We start from the raw sequence: 21,298 nt of genomic DNA, 5'->3' as shown, positions 1-21,298 counted from the left end.
CCACTATCGGGCATGGCTCCACCCTCACCCCCACCACTTTGGACATAGCCTCGAAGAAGGCTGTCCAGTACTCCACAAGTCTGGGGCAAGACCAGAACATGTGGGCGTGGTTGGCCGGGCCTCTTTGGCACCGCTCACATTTGTCCTCCACCTCCGGGAAGAACCTACTCATACGGTTTCTCGTTAAGTGGGCTCTATGTACCACTTTTAGTTGCGTCAGGCTGAGCCTTGCGCACGTGGAGGTGGAGTTGACCCTATGCAGTGCTTCGCTCCAGAGTCCCCACCCTATCTCCATCCCCAGGTCGTCCTCCCATTTCCTTCTTGTTGCGTCCAGTACGGTGTCGTCCCTATCTACCAGTCGGTCATACATGTCACTACAGTTCCCTTTCTCTAGCATACTTGCGTCCAGTAGGTCTTCCAGTAGTGTCTGTCGTGGCGGTTGTGGGTACGTCCTTGTCTCCTTTCGTAGGAAGTTTTTGAGCTGCAGGTACCGTAGCTCGTTCCCCCCAGCTAGCTGAAATTTCTCTGTCAGTTCGTCCAGTGTTGCGATCCTGTCGTCCGTGTATAGGTCCCTGACTGTCAGTGTCCCCCCGTCCTGCCTCCACCTTTTGAAGGTGGCGTCAGTCAGTGCTGGTTTGAACCTATGGTTGTTGCAGATGGGAGCCTTGTCCGACATTTTGTACAGGCCAAATTGCTGCCGCAGTTGGTTCCAGGATTGGAGGGTGGCTGTCACCACTGGGCTGGTGGAGTGTTTTTTTGGGTGGGGATGGGAGTGCTGCCGTGGCGAGGGCCCGGAGGGAGGTTCCCATGCAGGAGGCCTCCTCCGCACGCACCCACTCGGCTTCTGGCTCCTGGATCCATCCCCTTACTCGCTCGGCTGTTGCCGCCCAGTGGTAGAATTGTAGATTCGGGAGGGCTAGCCCCCCGCTGGATTTTGTTTTTTGTATGACCTTCTTTGGGATCCTAGCATTTTTACCCCCCATACGAACGCCATGATATGTTTGTCCAGCGCTTTGAAAAAGGCCTTGGGGATGTAGATCGGAATGGATCTAAACAGGAAAAGGAACCTGGGCAGTACGTTCATTTTGATCGTCTGGACTCTCCCCGCGAGGGAGAGCGGGAGTGTGTTCCATCTTTGCAGGTCCTTTTTAACTTCCTCCGTCAGGCTGGTGAGGTTCCATTTGTGGATCCCTTTCCAGTCATGGGCTATTTGGATCCCCAGGTAGCGGAATTTATTTCGGGCTTGTTTGAACGGCAGCCCCTTTAGTGCTGCACCCCCCCTTGCGGGTGTACTGGGAAGATCTCACTTTTGCTCATGTTGAGTTTGTAGCCCGAGAAGGCTCCAAACTATTTCAGGAGCGCTATGATTCCGTCCGTGCTGCTTTGTGGGTCCGAGATATAGAGGAGCAGATCATCCGCATAGAGTGAGACTCTGTGCTCTCTACCTCCCCTTCGGATCCCCCTCCAATTTTTTGCTGCCCTGAGCGCGAGTGCTAGCGGTTCGATTGCTAGTGCGAACAGCAGCGGGGACAGTGGGCATCCTTGTCTGGTGCCCCTGTGCAGCTGGAAGTATTGGGAGTTGGTATTGTTGGTCCGTACTCGCCATGGGAGCGTTGTATAGGAGCTTTACCCAAGCGGTGAACCCTGTTCCAAGCCCGAACCGCTCCAGTACCTCTATGAGGTATTTCCATTCGACTCTGTCGAAGGCCTTTTCTGCGTCCAGGGAGACGATCACCTCTTGTGTTCTCTCCCCGGAGGGGGTCATTATCACGTTCAGCAGGCGCCTGATGTTCGCGGTAAGCTGTCTACCTTTGACGAAGCCCGTCTGGTCCTCTGTGACCACCTCAGGTACACAGTCTTCTAGCCTTTTGGCTAGGATTTTGGCCAGTATTTTGGCGTCTGCGTTCAGCAGAGATATGGGTCTGTATGACCCACATTCCGTTGGGTCTTTGTCTTTCTTAGGTATCAGCGAGATTGAGGCCTGTGCTAACGTGGGTGGCAGTGTGCCCCTAGCTAGTGAGTTTGTGAACATCTCCCGCAGGTGCGGGGCCAGCGCTGTCGCGAATTTTTTGTAGAAGTCCGCCGGGAATCCGTCCGGTCCCGGCGCCTTCCCCGTCTGCATGGAGCTAATGCTCTCCATGATCTCTCCCAGTGCTAGTGGTGCTTCCAGATCCCGTTTTCTGCCCTCTCCCACGACTGGTATGTCCAGTCCATCAAGAAACCGGTTCATCCCAGCCTTCCCCGTTGGGGGCTCCGAGGTGTACAGCTCTTGGTAGAAGGCCTTGAAGGTTTCGTTAATCCTCTCTGGTTCTGTTTCCCACGTGCCTCTGGTACCTCTGATTTGCGCAATTTCCCTGCTGGCTGCCTGCTTTCTCAGCTGGTGTGCCAACAGGCGGCTGGCTTTGTCTCCGTGTTCGTACAGGGCCCCGCGTGCCTGGCGGAGTTGGTGTACTGCTTTCCTGGTGGAGAGCAGGTCAAAGTTCCTTTGTAATTCTTTTCTCTCCGCCAGGAGCTCTACGGCCGGGGCCTCGGAGTATTTACGGTCTACCTCCAGTATGGAGTCGACCAGCTTCTGCCTAGCCACCCTTTCCTCCCTATCTCTTTGCGCTTTGTAGGCAATGATTTCCCCTCTTAGTACGGCCTTAAGCGCTTCCCAGAACGTGGAGGATGAGACCTCCCCGTTTTGGTTGTTCTCCGTGTATTCCGCTATGGCCCGCGCTATCCTTTCGCTGAAGGCCGTGTCAGCTAGTAAGGCACCGTCCAGCCTCCATGTGGGGTGCTGGGCCCTTCCCGTCTCCAGCCGCACGTCCATATAGTGTGGGGCGTGGTCTGATATCACAATTACGGAGTATTCCACCTTGTCTATCCCTGGAAGCACCGTTTTCCCCACCACAAAGAAGTCAATTCTGGTGTACACATTGTGTACTGGGGAGAAGAAAGAGAATTCTTTCTCCCCCGGGTGGGCGAATCTCCAGGGGTCCACTGCTCCCATCTGCTTCATATAGTGACTGAGTTCCCTTGCCATGTTTGAGGTTTTCCCCGTTCTGGGGTTTAATCTGTCCGTCTTTGGATCCTGTACACAGTTGAAGTCCCCCCCCATGATTAGTCGGTGCGTCGCTATGTCCGGGATTTCTGCCATGGTCTTTTGGATGAAGCTCGTGTCGTCCCAGTTGGGCGCGTACACGTTGACTAGAACTACCGGCGCCCCATCCACTGACCATGACATACCGCCCCCCTGGGTCTGTAACCGTCTTTGTCGCCCTAAACATTGTCCTCTTGCCAATCAGGATCGCCACCCCCCTGGCCCTTGTCCCGTAACAGGAATGATAGGTTTGTCCCACCCAGCCCTTTCTTACCCGCAGTTGGTCCTGCTCCCTCAGGTGCGTCTCTTGGAGGAAGACTATGTCGGCCCTCATATTTCTGAGTTGGGTGAGGACTCTAGATCTCTTCACTGGGCCGTTAAGTCCCCTTACGTTCCAGGTGACTATCCTGGTGGGGGGCTTCTGCCCCCTCGTTCCTGTGGGATTAACCATATTTGTCTGGTGGACGAGCCCCTGCCCTCCGGGGTTTCCCTTTATTAGGGGGCCGTCCAGGATGGCCACTATCACTGCTCTCCCCATGCGGTCGGGTCTCTGCGCTCCGGGGTTTCCCCTTGTCCCGGGGGCACCCGCCATGGCCGTCCACTGTGTGTCCGCCACGCGGGTAGTCCCCTGCATTCCGGGGGGGCTCCTTTGCTCACAGACCGTACTGGGTGCAGCGGTTCCCTGTTTCGAGCCCTTGTTTGTGGCACTTTGTGGCCCTGGTCCTTTTCTGGCCTCTTTTGTCCCTTTGTCCCTGCGTTTCCCCTCCCTGGTCTCTCGCACCCCGAGTGCCCCCCCCCCCCCCCGCTCTCTCCCTTTTTCCCCCCTCCCCTGTATACCCCTCCTTTGCCCCTCCATCCCCTATTCCTGTCCCCATTTGCTCTCCCGACTTTGATGGGAGATCCCCCCCCCCCTCCCCTGCCTGGCGCCTTCCCCCCTGTTGGGGGTGCGCTGCGGCCCTGCTTTGTTGCGTGCCCCCGTCGCTAGCTTTCTTGCTAGCACAGTGGCTCCCCTCTCGGAGGTTGCTGTCCCGCTTCTCCTCTCCCTTCTCCAATACTCCCGTTCCCTCGTGCTGGGGCCTGGACTCCCACCTGGAGCGGCCCCTTAGGCAGTGGGTTGTTTTTTGTTCTGGGTGTTCCTGCCGGGGGGGAGGGGGCTGGCTTTGCCTCGCCCCTCCCCACCCCCCCGTCAGCATGTCGTTTCTCCTTGCCATGGGCCCCTCGTCCCTACCTCCCATGGCGTTTTTCCAGCCCGTGCTCCTCGACGAACCTATTCGCCTCAGCGGGGGCTGTAAAGAAATATTCCTTGTTTTGGTATGTGACCCAGAGTTTTGCTGGGTACAGCATACCAAAACGCACTTTGCTCTTGTAGAGGGCTGCTTTCGCTCTGTTGAACTCAGCCCGTCTCTTAGTTATGTCCGCTCCAAGATCCTCGTAGACTCGGATGGCGTGCCCTTTCCATTTGCAGGCTCTATTTTCCTTGGCCCAGCGCAGGATTGTCTCCCTATCCCGGTACCGGTGCAGTTTGGCTATGACTGCTCTCGGTTGTTCCCCTTCCTTGGGCTTTGGGCGCAGTGACCGATGAGCTCTGTCCATTTCCGGTGGGGTGGGAAAGGTGTCCCCCCCCCCACTAAGGAGCCCAGCAATGCAGCCACGAATGTTGTGGGGTTTCTGCCCTCGACCCCCTCTGGCAGGCCCACTATCTTAACATTTTGCCTTCGCGAGCTGTTTTCCTGGTCGTCTACCCTGCCCTTCAGGCTCCCCTGTGCTGCACCCAGTCTCGCCACTTCCCTCTCCAGGGCCGTGACCCGGTCGCTCATGTCGGTCGCTGCTTTCTCCAGCTCTTTAATGGTTGCCTCATGGGCTGCCAGTTTCTCCCCTTGGGCATCCACTTTCTCCTCCAATCTGGTCAGAGCCTGCTGCACCCCTGACATGGCCCTGGCCACTGCTGTCTGTACTGCGGCCTCTCCGTCCGCTTTCAACTCTGCCTTGATTGCCTGCAGCTGCTCCCTCACCACCTCGGCCAAGGCTGCCTTCCAGTTCACGCCCCCCTCTAACCCCAGGGGAGAGGGTACCTGTCTGTCCAGCTCTTTTTGATGCGGCGATACATCCTTCCCGCCGCTTCGTGTGCTGATTCGTTCACCCGAGCTAACTTGCCCTTTGCCCCGTCCACTTCTGGTGCCCCCTTTCTCTTGGCCCCCTTCTGTCATTTTTTTCTCCGTCTTCCCTTTCATCTTTTCTTCTCCCCTTGTTTTTCTTTCCCCCCCTTTTCCGCACCCTATTTTTATTTTATTTATTATTATTATTTTTTTAAAAAATTTATTTTTCCCCCCCCCTTCTTTCCTTTACCCCTTTATTTTATTTATTTCTTAATTATTTTCTCTCCTCCTCCCCGCTTTTATGCAACTCCTCTCCGATGGGCTTACTTTTGCTGGGAGCGAGTGTATAAAGAGAGAAAATAGTATATATTCCCCCCTTTCTCTTTACCAGTTTTCTTTTGGGTTTTTTTTTTTAAAAACAGAAATATAAGTCTTTTTTTTTTGTTTTATCTCCCCCTTCCTTTCTCCTCACTCACCCAGGAGAGAGAGAGAGGCTTTTGCCCAGTCCCTTTGTTCTTGCCACGTGGTGGTCGCTGCCGGTTTGGGGGGGGTCCCCGCTGCCGCACTTCGCACCCCGCGGCCTCCTGGTCGCTGCCTCCGGCTTGGCCCCCCCTTCGGTCCCGCACCGCTCCTGGCCTGCGTTGGAGGGGGGGGGGGGAAGAGGGCCTGCCGCTGCCGCACCACTCCTGGCCTGCGTTTTGGGGGGGGAGGGGGGGTGGGAGTTTGGACCGGATTGGACCTGCCGCTGCCGAGCCCCTCTGCCGCCGCTGCCGTCAAGCCCTGCCGCCAAGCTCCGCTGTCGCCGCCGCCAAGCCCCGCTGTCGCCGCCGCTGCCGCCAAGCCCCGCTGTCGCCGCCGCTGCCGCCAAGCCCCGCTGTCGCCGCCGCTGCCGCCAAGCCCCGCTGTCGCCGCCGCTGCCGCCGCCGCTGTCACCGCCACTGCGACCCGCTGCCGCCAAGCCCCGCTGTCGCCGCCGCTGCCGCCAAGCCCCGCTGTCGCCGCCGCTGTCGCCGCCGCTGCGACCCGCTGCCACCGCCGCTGCCGCCGAGCCCCGCTGCCGCCGCCGCTGCCGCTGCCGATGCTCCTCCGCCGACCGGCCTGCCCGGGGGGGTCCCTTCCCTGCTCTCTGCCGCTTGCGGGTGCCCCTCTCCCTGCGACCGCTTCGCTCGCCGACCGGAAGTGTCTCTCTATAATTACTAAAGTTAGCTGAGTTCTGAAAGATGAATAAGAGAAATTCCTGGGATGTCATACTTTGATTTTTCTCAGAATGCCATAGATTTCGCGGCAACCTTTTCGCGGCAGTCTGTCTCCGGGTCTACCTCTCTCCCAAACTTTTAGATTGGGTCCATCTTTCTCTCACGTTTAGGTGCTGCCTGCCGTCTGTTTCTGGGTCCTCCTCTCCGCATTCTCCACTCTCCCGTTCTTTTCGGTGTTGCTGTCTTGTCTTTTTTTTAATTCATTGGGATGTGAGCCAACATCTATTGCTCATCCTTGATTTAAGAGGCAACTGCATTGTTGTAGATCTGGAGGCCAGACCCGATAAGGATGGCAAATATCTTTCCCTCAAGGACATTAGTGAACCAGTTGGGTTCTTTATGACAATGGTTTCATGGTCACTATTAGACTTTTAATTCCAGATTTTACTGAATTCAAATTTCACCTTCTGCTATGATGGGATTTGAAACCGGATCCCGAGAGCATTACCCTGGGTCTCTGCATTGCTAGTCCAGCAAGCAAATACCACTACACAACTGCTTCCACTATCCTTTTCTCTTTACTCATTACGGTGGCACAGTGGTTAGCACTGCTGTCTCACGGCACCGAGGTCCCAGGTTCGATCACGTTCTGGGTCACTGTCCGTGTGGAGTTTTTGCACATTCTTCCCGTGTTTGCGTGGGTTTCACCCCCACAACCTAAAGATGTGCAGGCTAGGTGGATTGGCCACGTTAAATTGCCCCTTAATTGGAAGAAATGAATTGGGTACTCTAAATTTATTTTTAAAAAACAAGTGGACTGAAATGGAGAGCTGGTGCACTATGCTTCATGCTGATGCTAGATTTCTACGGGATTTTGTTGAGTTAATGTTGGTCCCGTTTACTTCAGTGACAGGTTACCACTTGCAGCCTGCATGTAAATATGGTCTATGATTCATTTTGCGAAATATATTAAAATGGACAAGCACACCTTCCTGAGAAAGTATTGCAGTCGGCTTGCAATTGGATAGGTCTTGAGTTTTCTTTCCTTTCTGGCTTGTATTCCTGGAACACAGGAAAATATTATATAGTTGACAGACTGCTGCATTTCCTGTTCTTCAGCCTTCAAAAAAATCTACCATTAGCAATTTTCAAAGTTGTACTATAGAAGTTACTGCATTACAAAGTGACGATTGGATAGTATATACTTCTGATACTGACGGGCCTGTTGTGTATTTCCAGTATCCTGTATTTTAATTGCAGTTCATTTTTTTTTGGGCCAGGTAGTTTTTTTTTAGTATTAATCTCCTAAACATTTCTTTTAAGAGGTGACTTATATGAAGCGGAAGAGGTGTTGTCCTTCTGTCAGGCAGACATGTTACTGCCATTGCACTGATGATTTTTATTATGCGCACCGCTTTATTAAATGTTCCATATTTACGTGCTGACTAAGCTGTTGTTAATGGACAGTTTGTCTACCTTCTGAAAAGCTGACGGCTTTCTGAAACTCTGCATTTCCTGCAGTTTTGGTTCTTGAGGGTGAATTTTCACACTGTGGATTGTGCTGCTGTTGCATCTGTGGGAAGAGATTTGTGGTCACAAGTGGTTAGTAAGGTTATTTACAGGAGGGAGAATTCATCAGAGTGTTTGGAGAATAAAATGGGCTAGATTTTAGACTGGACTATTTGGGTTGGGCTCGGGCCAATTGTTAATAATTTTCAAACGGCATGCTGGCACAGTGGTTAGCACTGCTGCCTCATGGCGCCGAGGTCCCAGGTTCGATCCCTGCTCTGGGTCACTGTCCCTGTGGAGTTTTTGAACGTTCTCCCCGTATTTGCTTGGGTTTCACCCCACAACCCAAAAGATGTGCAGGGTAGATGGATTGGCCACGCTAAATTGTCCCTTAATTGGAAAAAAATGAATTGAGTACTTTAAATTTATTTTTAAAAAATAATTTAAAAACATCAACCCCAACCCCTGCCTCTAAAGCACCCAGAGGCTGGGGAAAAGGTGGGCAGCCACCATTAAATGTTTTATGAGGCTGGCAACCTCTGATTTAACCTGTTTTGGAGACTTTACTGCGCATGGCCAAGGAAAACCAGGACCTGAAACGAGGCAAAGACAGCTTCATACAGAAGGTGAGTGCCTTCACAGCACTGCTTGGATGCGGAGGAACAGGAATATTTTCCTCGAGCTCCCCGCCTCTTTTCCCCATCATCTTTCCCTCCTTCCAACAGCTTCATTGCCCCAGATTTGGATTAATCGCTCCCTACCGTGGGGTTGGAGATCATATTGCCCCATCTTGTGGAAGATGCTGTGGAAGGAGTCTTGGTGAGTTTCTGCAGTGGATCTTCTCTGTATACAATGTGCCGCTGTGTGCTGTGGTGGAAAGAGGCCACCTGAAGGAGAGCTCCGAGGGTGTCTCCGCAAATGACACGTCACTGCTGTCATCCCCACCCTCCACCAGCGCAGATGCATGCACCTCGGTGGGAAATGTTAGTGGTAAGGTTTCTGGGGCACAGTTTGGTGAGCACCACACTGCTGCTGATATACATCAGGTGGAGGCCGGAACGCCCAGGCGAGACAGCAGTCGGAGGTCTGCGGCATCCCAGGACCCAGCTGGGTCCCAACCTGATGCTGAGCCTGTGGAAGAGGTTTTCCCTGAGCTGATTGAGACGTTAGGGAGCAGCTGGGACATTCAGAGGGAGATGTCAGCGATACTCCAGCAGATCCATAGCCTCTTGGAGGAGTCCCTGACGCTATGGGTGCTAAAGATGTCATCGGCAATGCATGGCACTGAGGCCAACACTGCTATGGTAGTGACCGCAGTGGAGCCTGATGTACGATGAGTGAAGGTGTCCAAGGCGTCACGCAGTCAATGACGGCCATGGCTGAGGGCCTCGGCAGTATGTCTGCCTCACTGGAGGATGTTACCCAGTACCAGGCTGACTTTGATGAGGTGCTGCGGGAATGGCCGAGGCACTGTGGAGCTTATCCCAGCGACAGGTGGGCATTGTAGAGCATGTCCCAGTCACTGAGGAGTATCGCCGAGGGTGTCAACATGATGGTGCGGACGACAGGGAACCACCAGGACTGGCAGAGCCAGAGGTCCAGGCATCACGGTTTGATTGGGATGCAAGGCAATGACTCCCACATGCTACGTGGCCCACCCACCCACGGGAATCCACTTGTTCACTTCAGCTCAATTGGCAGTTCTCCATCAGCAATAGCCTTCAGCAGCATGGCCAGAGGCCTCGGCCGTCAGTGAGTGGGTTTATGGGTGGTCGGTGGTCAGACGGGCAGGGACAGGTGTTGCCCCCAGAAGGGGTAAACATGATCCAGGGGTTGGCATGGTGGTGCTGTGAGCGGTTGCCCCACCACCCCGGTTGCCCACTTATCCGCCCCTTCCAATGGCAGCCCACTCCTGCGGAGGGTCCCCAACCCCCCGCTGAGCACTGCAAGTGGCAGGCCCAGCACCTCCAGGCTGTGAGCAAGAGGGCTACTCACTTGCTCAGCTCCCCACCGACACCCTTCCGCCAGCTTCACGTTTTTAAAAAAGAAATTTAGAGTACCCAATTCATTTTTTTTTTCCAATTCGGGCAATTTAGCGCGGCCAGTCCACCTACCCTGCAAATCTTTGGGTTGTGGGGCCGAAACCCACGCAGACACGGGGAGAATGTGCAAACTCCACACGGACAGTGACCCAGAACCGGGATCGAACCTGGGACCTAGGCACCGTGAGGCAGCAGGGCTATCCCACTGCGCCACCGTGCTGCCCAGCTTCACGTTTTTAATAGGAGTACTAATAGGCGCCAACGTGACCACTTGCTGGGAAGGTCGATGAATGACGGGAAGCCATTGGATATGGCGTGGCTCCCGTTAATTGTATGGCCCACAAAAAAAATCCCTGATGCCCGATCGCGCGTGTGCTCAAAATGCCACCTTGGCAGTGACACCCTGGCAGTGTAACCTAGGTACTTTGGAAGTGCCAAGCTGGCACTGCCAGGGTGCCCAGATGGCACCAACAGTGCCAGGGCATGCAGCTGGGAGCTTTCGATCCCCTTGGATGCCCCCACGGGTGACGTTCCGCCGGTCACCGTTCGTGGGGACCAGTACCAACCGCCGCTCGCCCGAGGCCTCCGCTACCTGGGGAAACTGCACATTAGAGTAAGACTTCCTGCCTCGCTCTAATATGCAGATTTGCCAAAAGTTAATATCATCATTTGTGGGCGGAATTCCCCTTGCAACATCTCGCGAGATTGCGTTGAATCTTGCGAGGTGTTGCGAGCCGGATATATCCCGGGAGGGGTGTCTCCCGGTTTTCACTGGCCGCACTGCGCCATCTGAGATGCTTTTCGCTGCAATGTGACTGGAAGATCGCGCCGTTAGATATGTTTTCATTAAATTGCGTCCCCAGTGTAGTCAAGATACAAAGTATTTTCAGCCAATTTGTATCTTTTTATTTATTGCCATGATATTTCACCAGAATATCTCCTGACTAATCTAAACTATTGCAGGAAATTAGCTTGTGGACACAGACATTGGGATGAATTCTCTGCTTCCCGTGGCACGCCGTTGCTGGCAGCGGGATTGCCTGTTCCACTGAGGGCCAATGGAGTTTCCCATTTTAGCCAACCCACACCGCCAGGAAATCCGGGTCAGCTGCTGGCGGAATGGAGAATCCTGTCGGCGGAGAATTCACCCCGTCATGTTTAAGAAAAGTTGAAAGAAATATTCCGTGGTGACAGATTGAGAATCGCTGGGCTTGCATTTAGTAAAGTAAGTGTCTTCTGAATAGATCGTGAAGCACTAAAACAGAAATTTTTCAGGATACCTTTGAAATTAGACCATTGTCTATTTATTAACTTTTTCTTTGTCATGGGCCGGAATTTTTCATTCCCTGCCGCTAAAATCGGGAATTCTGATTGGGTGGAGAATCCCATGTTGGCCCAAGAAAAGGATTGGTGCCTGGTGCCACCGTGCCCAGTCTTTGGTCCCACCCATTGGCCACAGCAGGCTCCATGACCTGCACCGGCAGAAACATGCAAACGGCTGGTATGCTTTGATTAGAATGCAGATAATGAGCTGGAAGCACAAATCTCCAACCCCCGTCATGCTCTGTTTCCCCCCCCCCCCCCCCCCCCCCTCCCCCTCCATACCAGCGGGGACTCCACCAGGTGGGCTTTGGTGCAAGTATTGATAAGCTCAGTCTTGGTGCGATGGATTCCAAATTCCAAGGGGGTGAGCCCATTGCTCATGTGCCCCTCTGCTGGTACCAGGCTGCTGTTGAGCCTATCAGAGTGTTCATTGAAGATTCAAGCCAGGAAGACTTTTTTTCACATGCTCCCTCAGAATTATGTTTCTAAAATTACTGTTCTTTGAAGTGTCAGAGCCTTCCCAGAAAGACTACAACACTTGAAGAGCTTTGAAATTCCCTGTGGGCCTTTGATTGACAGCTCAATGGTTTAAATACAGCTGTCCTGAAATTTGTTTATTTATCTTTCCCTTCACACTTGAATGCACCAGAAGTACCCTCCATTGATCCTAACTGTGATGTTTTTAAACATGCTTGTTCTGATTGACAGGCTGACCACTTCAATAAGGCTAAGTGCTTTCTGCAGTTAGAAAAAAGGAAGTGAAAGCACTTATCTGGTTTGAAGTGGCCAGCATCTGGCTGAAGGAGGGGGAAGAGGGAGCTGGGGGTTAGAATGGAGAGGGGGGAATTGGGTTGTGTTACCCTCACGCCTGTGTTGGGGGGGGGGTTAAGATGCCCCTCCTTGATGAGGGGCTTTGGGTGCTTCCCTAGTTAGCCGGGGGGGGGGGGGGGGAAGGGGGTCCGACGTTTGCATTGTGCGGGGAGGGGGGGGGGGGGGGGCTGACAGTAGTAGGTGCTGGGAAACCACCGTATTTGCCGCTATGCATTATTTTCCATAGCAGAGGTCTGAGAATTCCATCCTGGCGATGCACCAACGGAACGCAGTTTGGATTCTCCACTGGTAGGAGCACCTAGACCCTGGAATGGAGACACCCACCTCGGGTCTTACTGTTAGTTACATTGTTCAGAATCCCAGGGAGGCAGCTACTGCTTCTGAGTAGTTGAAACCCAATGAGCAATGTCTGTTCTATTTTGCTGTGGGGAATAATGATAGGGATTTTCAAGTGAGACATTAAACCGAGGCTCTATTTGTCCCTCTCAAGTGGATGAAAATGATCCCATATTTTGATTTCCATTAAAGAGCAAGGGGGTTATCCCCAATATCCTGGCCAATATTTATCCCTCAATTAACACCATAAAATTATCTGGTCATTATTTCATTGCTGTTCGTGGAGTTTGCTGTGCAAATTGGCTGCTGCATTTCCTCTATGGCAATGGTAAATTGCGCTACCAAATGTTGGCTGTAAAGTAGAATGGAAAGACCAGGGGGTGTGAAAGGTGCTGTATAAATGCAGTTATTCTTTTGCTCTCTCACTCTCATCTCGGTCAATCTCTCTCTGTCTCTTACCCTGACTCTGTGTTACTCTGTCTGTTATTCTACCTCTCTATCTCTGTCTGTCTCTCCCTCCCAGTCTGCACACTCCAAAACGTACCTCGCTCTTAAGTAGTCCCATGCAGTCTGCATATACGCTGAGCAAGCTCTGACATCATGCCCGCTGGGCACAACATCACTTCAGTTCTGGCAGGGGTAGGGTTGATAGAAGGGAATTGAGGCATAGGAAGGAGTGGAAGTTAGTGGCTGGGAAGGGTAACTATGGTTAGGAGGTGGGTTTAGGGGTGGGAGTAGGAGGGGGTGGGGCTGGGTGTAAGGGAGGGGTCAGGTGGTCAGTGGGGGTTGTAGGGAAGGTGGGGGTATGTCAAGGATTTGTTGGGTACTTTTTTGTCACATCAGAAATTGGGAGGCGGACATGTCGAGGTTAGCTCATAATAATTGTTCATACTTGGAGTTATACCAGGCTGCAGGGAATTAGTTACATTTCCAAATACTGCAGGGACTTGTACGTTTCTACTTGTGAGTGCTCAATCAGCCTTAAGGTACTTGCTATGAGCATGGGTGAAGCTAGCTGGGTGCTGATTTCAGCATCATTCCAAGTCATCGGAACAGCAATGGTGGCAGCTGGACACCTGCAAGCAAATAAATGTACGCAACTGATGTGATTTGAGTGCAGCGTGAATTCATTTCAGGTCAGTGACTTCACTTGATCTTTTCAGATGGCTAGTGATGACTGAAACTTTGCTTCAGAACGCAGAGTATCACATCAGAGTACAAGTTGCGCACAGAATTCTGTCTCAAATTTCAGGTAGGGGCTGGTTTAGCACGGTGGGCTAAACAGCTGGCTTTTAATGCAGAACAAGGCCAGCAGCGAGGGTTCAATTCCCGTACCAGCCTCCGGAATGTGGCGGCTAGGGGCTTTTCACAGTAACTACATTGAAGTCTACTTGTGACAATAAGCGATTATTATTAGTTTTATATTTATTATTATGGTGAACATAAGAAATTGTCTTTAATTGATATATTTTTTTGCAGTAATGTCATTAAAACCTGGTTTCAGCTGCATAGAGTCAGTATGTCTGCGAAAGCTGCGATTAATGGGTCATAAAAGTGAGGTAATCATTGATTTTGCAGGTGAAGTGTTCTGTTGATAGACTTGAGAACCCATGTACAGCTGGCTAGCTAATGGAATATTGTTTACATTTAAAAGATAAATAGGGTGTAGATAATTTCAGGGGTTGTATTTGGTCATTGCTAAACAGGTCATGGGGTCTCTTGTGGAAGGAGACAGAAGGATGCCTTATGCTTTGGCTGCAGATGATGTAATTAAGGGGAGGAGCTAGATCTGTCTGAAAAGTTAGTTCTTCCCAGGATTTTAATCTGAACAGAGGGTGTTTCAGTTTTGGTCCTGAAAGATTCTCTCACCAAAGATCCTGGACAGAGAAAAGCAAGTAAAAAGACATGGGGCGGGATTCTCCAATAATGGGGCTATGTCCCCACGCCAGCGTAAAAATGCTGGCGAATCACTCTGGACTTTCCTTAAGAAGGTCCTGAATGATTCTCCTACCTGCAGGGGGCTAGCAGGACCCCGGAGTGCTTCTCTCAGCTCTGGCTGCACTTCCGGTCGGTATCCGTGCATGCGCACGGCGGCGGCCTGCAGTGGCTGCCCCTGACATGGCAGACCCGGACCGTAGAACGGCACCAGAAATGTAGGCCCCCCCCCCCCCCCCCCCGAGATCACGCGTGCCCACGGGTTCGTGACGCTCGATCGTTCCTCTGGCCGTCCAGGAAGCCCTCCCCCGGTGATCGATCTTGAGTCCGCAGCCGCCACCGGCTGTTCCCGACAGCCGATAGGTAGTTATAACCATGCCGTCGGGAATTCGGCCAGTTTTCCTCTGAGAATCGCGGGGTGGGCCTCTGTCAATGATTCTCCTGGGATCGGCGTCGGACCGGATTTCGGCGTAAACGCCCATTGTCCATCCCCGCGCCGATTGTGATTTCTTCTCCACCCTTGGGATGCTCCGTTTTGCTGGCAGGCCAGGGGCTTCCCGACGGCATGGGGCTGCCCCACAATGGGAAACCCCATTGACCAGCTGGCGAAACAGAGCATCCGCCGGCGTGCTCAACCAGAAATCTGACGCGGCGGGACGGAGAATCCTACCCATGGTTGTTAACTTTGTTCATGAATGGTATTACACTATGTTGATTTGCTTAATTGGAATGTTTTGGCAGGTTTAGAAAGGACATTAAAGTTTCTTGTTTCACTTGAGAACTGTTGTAATGTTAACTGTAAAGTCTGTTGTTAATGTGATTGATTCTGTGTTTAAATTAAAGTTTATTTTGACATAAAAGATACCCATGATCTGTGCCATTGGACCTGGGTGCAGTAACCTTTCCTCATAGTTTTACAAATTGCAAATAGTTGGCTTCTTGTTCAGGATCTTAATATTCTAATGGGATGTGACAATTGAACAGAAGGGATGGTTGACATGGAAGCATCAATCATAGAGGGATGGGTTTTTTTGCTTCTGCTTGTTTGTGTGACCTCACTATGGACCAACTGTTGGTTTGTTAATTTCTAAAATAAAAGGACAAATGTTTGGTTAGTTAGCACGCATAAGCAATAGTGCATGGGTAGATGTGGTTGGCAGCCAGTGAAATGCCACAAGATCAATGTTAGAAACGTGGTTATTTATCATTTTCATTAATCAATTGGAGGAAGGAACTGTGTGTAAAATGTCTCACGTTTGCAGCAGGTACCACCTTTGGGAGTAGTGACATCCACTACTGAACATACATTCAGCCTCTTGAGAGTAAGCTTTTCTAATAGTAGCATTAAGTGAGGATGACAAAGCAGGTGAGACTGCAGTGTGAGATGAAATGTATCAAAGAAAAATGGGTTGTCTACGTTTTCTACTGTGAGTTGCAAACAAAGATGATCCTGACCTTAGCTCATTTATTTGGGTACAAATTCACAAAGGATCTTGACGAGCTCAATCGGTGGGCAGAAATGGCAGTTGCAATTTAAAGCAGACAAGTATAAAGTTGAGGTTTGGCAGAGTGAATATGGAGTATGTGTTATACTGGACTACACTTGAGGTATCGAAACAGGAGAGCGATTTTGGGAGTTCTTTGTGGCTGGATCGCTTACACAATCAGCGCAATATTCCCTGGCTGTTAGAAAACAAATAGTGCTGGGATGAATCGAAAGGGGTTTATAAATCCTAAGGAAGAAGTTATTTTAAAACTCTTTTTGATCTTGGTGAGACCATGTCTGAAGGACTGTGTGCAGCTGTCATTTCTCTATTTTCAAAAGACTATTCAGTTATTGGAGGGATATAGGAAAGATCTGCAGAGTTGATCTCAAGAATTTAAGGGCCACATGAGAGAGCTTCACTATCCTGGCTGTTTCGTCGCTTGAAAAGAGAAGATTGAGAGGGCATACGAAAATTTTAAAAGTTTTTAGAAGTTGGAAAAATTGGTTGCAACTTTTTTATTGTATCACCAACAAAATACATTTATTTTCTACATTTTAAAAAATGTATTCATTCACCGGATGGGGAAGATGCTGGCAAAGTCAGCATTTATTGCCCCCTCTCCCCCTTGCTTTGAGAAATTAGTGGTGAGCTCTTTTCTTGTACTGTTGCAGTCCATACAGCAAAGGAAACAGCTTTCAGTGAGGCGTTCCAAGATTTTGATCCATAACAATGAAGGAACAGTGATACATTTCAAAATAAGGATGAAGTGTCACTTCAATGGGAACTTGGAGATGGTGGTATTCCCATCAGCTAGTTGCTCTTGTCCTTCCAGAGTTTTGGACGTGCTGTCAAAGAAGTGCGTGTGAGTTATTGTAGTTTGTCTTGGCACACACTGTAGCCAGGTTATGATAATGATGATGGAGGGAGTGAATGTTTAAGTTGGTAGATGGGTCCTGAACAAACAGATTGTTTTGTCTTGGAAGTTGCCCAGCTTCTTGAGTGTTGTTGGAGGTGCACTTATTCTGGCAAGTGGCGTGTATTCCATCATACATCTGACTTGTGCTTTGTGGCTGATTTGAAGGCTTTTGGGAGACAGGAGATGAATCCCTTTGAAGATCCCAGCCACCGACCTGCCCTATAGCCACAGTATTTACATTATTGGTCCAATTAAATTTCTGGTCAATGGTGATTCCCAGGATGTTGATGGTCGGGAATTTAAAAACGATGATACTATATAATGTCAAGGGGGAGCTGGTTAAATTCGGTTTTTACCTGAAGAGTTCTGAATGGAGCTGAACATTTTGCAATCATCAGTGGACATCCTGACTTCTGATCTTATGCCGGGAGAAAGGTTATTGATGAAGCAGTTGAAGATGGCTGGACCTAGAGCACTACCCTGTGGAAATCATTATCATAATAATAATAATCTTTATTGTCACAAGTAGGCTTACATTAACACTGCAATGACGTTACTGTCAAAAGCTCCTGGTTGCCACATCCCAGCGTCTGTTCGGGTACACAGGAAGAATTTGGAATGTCTACATTACCTAACAGCACGTCTTTTGGGACTCGTGAGAGGAAACCGGAGCACCCGGAGGAAACCCATGCAGACATGGGGAGAACATGCAGACTCCGCACAGACAGTGACCCAAGCCGGGAATCGAACCTGGGACCCTGGAGCTTTGAACCAATAGTGCTACCGACTGTGCTACCGTGCCCTAGGGATGGGATAATTGTCCCCTAACAGCTGCAAACATCTTTTGTGCGAGTTGTATCTCCAGCCAATAGAGAGCTTTCCTCCTAATTCCCATTACTTCAATTCTACTAGGGCTCCTTGATGCCACACTCCATCAAATGTTGCCTTAAGATCAAGTTCACCTCCATTCTTGAATTCAGCTCTTTTGGCCATATTTGGATCAAGGCTGTCATTAGTCTGAAGCCAAATGGTCCTAGTGAAACCCAATGTGAGGTCAGCAGGCTACTGTGCCTCAACTGCTATGTCTCCAGATTATTAGTCCAGGTTTCTGGATTACTAAAATAATGGCAAATTACTGCGGATGCTGGAATCTGAAACTAAAGCAGAAAATGCTAGAAAATCTCAGCAGGTCTGGCAGCATTTGTGGAGAGAGAACAAAGCTAATGTTTCAAGTCTGGATGACTCTTTGTCAAAGCAGCTTTGACAAGGAGTCATCCAGACTCGAAACGTTGGCTCCGTTACTCTCCACGGATGCTGTCGGACCTGCTGCAACTGTCCAGCATTTTCTGCTTTTTGTCTCTGGATTACTCCTTGCAACCTAATAGCCATGTTACCATATCCCATCCATCACGCAATGAACAACCAGGCTTCTAGAAATGCTTTAATGAATCTGCTCCTGAGAGATATTCCAGGGCATGTTGGAGAGAGTGATTATTTCTTCCTGTTCCCATCTTTGTGAGGAGATTAATCTCCGGTATGCCTCGTGTTTTAATATGAATGTACAGTAAGGGGCAAAGTTGTCCTGTTTCCTAATTGTCTACAGCTCAGAATTAGCAAGTGTGGCCATTATTGCAAATGGTCTTGAGTGAACATGCAAATTTAACCTAAACATTGAGCAGTATGCTACAGTTAACAGACATTTCATTGTGTGAAAGAAAACGATCAAATTCAATTGAATTTGCAGCTGGAGTTGTTCTGTAACGAATCACTATGGTTCAACATCTGCAACAGCATTATGTACAACAGTTACTCATTACCTGCTGGCTCAACCACACTGTAGCCGAAGTGTAAAGCATTTGTTCCCGTGCATGCTGCCCCCTGGAGGATAAATGGCTACATGCTTAGTGACCATTTCTGAATTTGTGACACAGACATTGTGCATGGGATCTGTTGCCATATGCACAATGTTAGTTTTTATATGTTGTGGGGATTTCTTAAAAAGAAATAAAGCAGTAATTTACAGTCGGCTTATGTGAGTCTGCCAGAAATGGACATTTACACAGCATTGTTAACCTCGGGCAGTATTTCCTCCCCTCACTGATACCACCAATTAGTTAACAACTTAGCAACATAAACCATGCTGCATTATTTGAATGCGCCTCAGAAAACCAACATTGAGAACGCAGAGGGCCTGACTATGAAAGTGAAACTTTGTGTATTTGAATTCTTGAATTGTGTGAATTGCACAGCAGTGCTGATTTTGAAAGCTGTCAGGAAAGGAAGGACATGTTACAAAAAAGGATTTTGAATTGTCTGTTCGGGAGGAAATCATGAATAATGAAGCAGATGCATTTTCTGTTCAATTCTGTCAGTTCTGTCTAGCCTGTACTCTTCAATTGTTCAACATCCCTATTAAAAACATAAAGTAAGTCATCTTGGGGCAGGATGGATGGAGAGATGAAAAATCCTGCAGGCAATCGAGTTGAATGTTCACGTCCATTTTCCGTAACTGGGTGGGGAGGCAGGCTGGTAGTGGAACAAGAGTTGGAAACCCAGAAAGAAACAGGTGAAATCGATGGATGCTGTCGTTCCAGTATTTCTCTGGCTATTCTGTCACAGGGATGGTGTACAAATGGGGGAGTCACCGTAGAACATTTCCTCCGTGGTGCCCAGGGCTTTCATGCTGGGCATGGATCAGATCATCCTTATTTGCTTTGCTGCATCCAAGGTTTTGTTCTTGACAATATCTTGAGTTCCTTTATCCTTCCTGTTATTGGGACAGATCAATTCGATCAGAAAATGGTGCTGAACTCAAATTAGATGGACTTGCGTCTGCAGCTGAATGTCTGATATATGCTCCTGTCATGCAATGTACTGTGCCAGGAGTGCAAATCTTCATATTTATATTCATATTCCTGAGTGAATTATCTTCTGGGAGAAGTGGGAGTGCATTTTTAAAAATTGTGTAATGTGGTTATCTCTGATGAGTAATGAAAGAAAAAAAAGTTCCACTTGTTTGAGTATAATTGGATTTGTAGAAATAAATATAGATACATTTATTAATAGAAATCCCATAACATTGCTTATGATGGCCAAGAGGACTGACTCCACATTTGGGGTTTCTTTCTCCAACTACTTTAATCTGATTGATACCTGTGACGTCAATGACATTAACAAATCAGAAAGTCAGAAACGTTATGCTCATTTATTCAGACCATTGTGCAGGTGCAAATCCTTTCATGAGAAAGTTTATTTTTCATTTGCTAAAAATAAAATTGTTGCTTGCTGCTTTTGTGAGCTGACATATATAAAATGCTGTTGAGTCTGAAATGGCATATAATGAAGTGGAATGTTTCCAATAGATTCTTGGTGGACATAATAGGGCTGTGAGAATGGGGCAGAGTGCTTGATATTGTGATGGGCAATCTCCCAAGAAAAGAGATACAGCAATGTGTTTGCACATGAAAATGTGTTGGCTGTTCATACTCTTGGTTCACAAAATAATCTGTAGCCTATTGAAGATGTGTTCATTTCAACCTTCCATTGGGTGCGATTTAACGGGGAAAAAGAACAGAGGCCTGTTTAGCGGGGTGTTTCTCAGCACCATAAATGACCCCGCTATCGAATGGGAGTCTTCCTTTTTTGGTCTTGGCGAGGAACATCCCCGAGGCTGCACTTAGCTTCATTGCCTGTAACGACAAGGTGCAAGAAGTGGTCGAGGCACCATTTTTAAATGCCAGCCCGATCATTGGATCATGCGCTGTGGCCTCTGGACCCCCGCCCTCCAATGCCCCAACTTAGTTTTTAGAGAGTCCTTGAGCACCCTCTCACCACACCTCTTGAGGGCAGGGCACCTCTGGGCCAGATCCCTGGCAGTGCCAATCTGGCACCCTGACATTGCCACCCTGGCAGTGCCACCTGGGCATCCTGGAAGTGCCAGGGTGGCACTACCAGGGTGCATGGGTGGTGGCACCAGGCTGGCAGTGCCAAGGTACCCAGGTGGCCACAGGGGTGTCATGGTACTGCCCTGCCAGCGCCCTGTGGCCTCTGATGGCCTGGTAGACCCTCCTCCTCCCCCCCCCTCCCCAAGTGCCATTACGCCTGGTCCAGTGATATATGGCGAGGTCTCCCAGGCATGGGCGTTCGATCTCGGGCCTTGGGGGAATCCAGCGCTGACGTATTTATGTGAACCTAACTGCTCACTTAAATATGCAAATCTGGATCCTACCCAGTGAGTGCGAGATCCAGATCATGAAGTCTAGTGAATTCGTGTTCGATCTCGCGAGGCGTCCCAAGCGACCGAAATCTTGCGAGACACGTCTCGCGAGATTTAACAACCTTTTAGTGTCCTGAGTTGGATGCGATGAGGCTGTCCGACCGGGCCCAAAGTAAAGAGATTAGTAAGGATAGCAAAGATCCTCGCGTATCTTGGATCAGTTAATTCTTCCCGGATAATACTTAATCTGGATTCAGTTCTAGCGATCATTTGCTTAAATAAAAGAAGTACTAACTGAAATGAAATGAAAATCGCTTATTGTCACGAGA

The 21,298-nt window shown here is 49.8% G+C and overlaps 1 protein-coding gene across 1 annotated transcript in view; it reads left to right on the top strand.

Annotated features, from left to right (window-relative positions):
* LOC119969607 (rho GTPase-activating protein 18) overlaps window positions 1–21,298 on the top strand; it is a 169,199-nt gene that overhangs the window by 29,035 nt on the left and 118,866 nt on the right. The gene's annotated exons all lie outside the window — the stretch shown is intronic.

The sequence above is a fragment of the Scyliorhinus canicula genome, chromosome 7, assembly GCF_902713615.1.
Source record: "Scyliorhinus canicula chromosome 7, sScyCan1.1, whole genome shotgun sequence".
NCBI lineage: Eukaryota > Metazoa > Chordata > Chondrichthyes > Carcharhiniformes > Scyliorhinidae > Scyliorhinus > Scyliorhinus canicula.
This window is presented reverse-complemented; position numbering and strand designations above follow the sequence as displayed.